Source organism: Lathyrus oleraceus, chromosome 1, assembly GCF_024323335.1.
Source record: "Lathyrus oleraceus cultivar Zhongwan6 chromosome 1, CAAS_Psat_ZW6_1.0, whole genome shotgun sequence".
NCBI classification, from domain to species: Eukaryota; Viridiplantae; Streptophyta; class Magnoliopsida; order Fabales; family Fabaceae; genus Lathyrus; species Lathyrus oleraceus.
Window position 1 is genome coordinate 226252892 of NC_066579.1, and position 2955 is coordinate 226255846.

Sequence of the window (2955 nt, forward strand, 5' to 3'; positions counted from 1 at the left end):
CTTATAGGAGAAGTTCGGGTGATTCCTCCATCCAGGGTTGTAGGTATTCGAATATGGGTTCCCTTGGGCGTAGTTCACTTGCTCAGAGTTGGTTTCGTTTAAGAGACTGCATTATGTAGATTGGTGTCCTTTGGTTCCACATATCTCACAATCCGACGAAACTGCAGCTGCAGTATTCAGGTTTATGCACATATGCTCAACCTTGAGGGCCAACGCGTCCATTTTAGCTTGCATCATGTCTATAGAGCTTAACTCATGTACTCCTCCTTGGGCTTCCTTCTTCTCAACTGTCGCTCATTCAACTCCCCATGATTGATGGTTTTGAGCCATATCTTCGATGAGGGCACTAAATTCAGGGTAAGGTTTGTTCATCAGTGTGCCGCCTGCGGCAGCGTCAATGGTCATCTTAGTGTTATAGTGAAGTCCATTATAGAAGGTCTGAATGATTAACCAATTTTCTAAACCATGATGTGGGCATGCTCTTAACAACTCTTTATATCTCTCACAAGCTTCGAACAACGATTCTCCTTGATTCTGGGTAAATCTGGTTATTTGGTTTCGAAGAACGGCGGTCTTACTTGGGGGAAAGTATCTAGCAAGGAATACTTTTCTAAGGTTTTCCCAAGTTATTATGGAATTGGGTGGAAGGGAATCTAACCATGATAGGGCTTTATCTCTGAGGGAGAAAGGGAATAATCTTAAACGGATTTCCTCAGGAGAAGATCCATTGGTTTTAAAAGTGTCTGCTAATTGGAGAAATATTTTTAAATGTTGGTTTGGGTTCTCAGTAGCAAGACTTGCGAATTGTCTCTGTTGCACTAGTTGCAACAGGGAGGGTTTAAGTTCGAAATTATTAGCTGAGATGGTTGGGTTTACTATACTAGAACTAGGTTCTTCGTTGGGTGGTTGAGCGAAATCCTTAAGAGGTCTTTGATTTTGATCTTCGGCCATAGCTCTCCTAATTCTATGGAAAAATAAATGTGCGCGAGTGTAACGTTCAGGTTCCGCCAGAGGATCTACTAAGCTTCCGGTGCTACGAGTCCTTCGCATTGACCGTAAGGTAACAAACTAAGTCTAAATGATATAATAACAGGGTACGAAATTTGACGAAATTGGTCCCCGGCAACGGCGCCAAAAACTTGATGCGTGTTTTTCGCAAGTATACGAACGCGTCAGAGTAATATAAAAGATTGTCGAATCCACAGAGACCAAATGTCAATCTATCGTTATCTATTGTTACGGTGTTTATCTAAGGTAATCGAAACAGGGTTTTTAAGAGTGCACAATGAAAAATAAAGTATTAATTTAAATTCAATTAATAAAGACAGGTTTGAATTCAATTCACATAATCAATTAATAATCCAAGTACTTGCTAGTAGAATTACTTATGGGCAATGTTTCTTACTTTGAAAAGAACCAATTTAACGGGAACTGTCGCTTTCACGTATTCAGAACCGAGTTGTACTCCCTAATCAAACCCTCTTATTGTCACTTATAAAAAGGCGCGCATTGCGTTAGAGTAGTAAACCTATTTTTAAGAAATATAGTGTCTTGACTAAGTTGAAAAGTATTTTGACCTGGATTTCTTAACCAAAAGAGGTTCTCACGAACCAGACTCTAAACTTCTAAATGCGTCCGAAAATAGTTTTAAAGTCACTTTTCTTTTTAAGTTAAAAACTCCTAATGAACTAAACAGAGCGCTTTTGCTGTATTTGAAATAGTTAAAAACAACTAAGTTTAAACAGACATCGGACGGCTTTCGATCTTACCCAACGGAAATTAAGTGCGGGAAAACTTAGGTTGAAAGTCAAAATAGCCCTTAAGTGTTTCTACGAACAATTGTATGTATTATCGGTTCAATTACGATCCTTACATTCTAACCTTTATAGGTTTAGCAAGACATGGTAAAGTAAAAATGCATTTTGATTTTTATCATAAAAACGGATAAATAAAAGACTTTTAAAAAGAAAGTAATAAGTGCGAGTGCAGGAAAGTAAATAAAAGTAGTGCGAGTGCGAAAAATAAATAAAAGTAATGCGGGTGCTGGAAAGTAAATAAAAGTAGTGTGGTGCAAGAAGTAAAGGAAAGTAGTGCAGTGCGAGAAATAAACAAAGTAAAGTGCGAGTGCGGGAAAGTAAAAAAAATAAAGGCAGTGTGGGAAAATAAAGTAGACAAAGGTAAAGCAATAAAACCTGCTCCAATTAGAGGGTCAAATAAAGTGCGAAGCAGAAATGAAAATGGCGACGGGATTAAACTTCCTTCCAAAGTGCTCCAAACTCGATTACAGACTCGATTACACAGTGTGGCAACACTCTGATGTGAAGCGATTACCTTTTTTACACAATACTGATATATGCCTAGTTGTAACTAAGTTTGGATGATGAAACAAATGAAATCAAGGCTCTATTTATAGGCAAGAAAAGAACATGGAGATTACAAGGATGCTCTTGAGTTTGAAAATGGGTGGGAACCATTTTGTTCTTGTGGTGCGCGCCACAACATCATGGCGCCCGCCACAGGAGGAAATTTGTAGCGCCCAAGTGAAGATCGTGGGAGGCATGGCAGTTGAGGAGAGGTTGAGACTGGGACACGTCATGGCTGGACCCATGGCGCCCGCCATAGTGGGAGCCACAAGTGTAAAATGCTGATTTTATGGCTTTTTAGCTCATTTTCGCTCCTTTTCTCGATCGGGGCTCCGATTAGATTGAAAACCTGAAAACAAAGAAAAACCTAGTAATAACATAACAAAATAACAATAAAACAACTAAAATGCATGCGAAATCGGAGTCAAAAATACGGTGAATTTCAGTGTCATCAATTCGTCGTACAACTGTTTATTTGGTAGACCATGGACTCACAAGGCAAGCGCCGTGACATCCACCCTACACCAAAAGTTGAAGTTCGTCAAGAACAAGAAGTTGGTGGTGATAGGGGGAGAGAAGGATCTCTTGGTCA

The 2955-nt window shown here is 39.4% G+C and overlaps 1 non-coding gene across 1 annotated transcript; it reads left to right on the forward strand.

The window, feature by feature from the left end:
• The first annotated feature begins 460 nt into the window (after window positions 1-460).
• LOC127117144 (small nucleolar RNA R71) lies at window positions 461-567 on the forward strand. The gene has a single exon (XR_007801903.1). It is a non-coding gene; the product is annotated as a small nucleolar RNA R71 (small nucleolar RNA).
• Window positions 568-2955: the final 2388 nt, after the last annotated feature.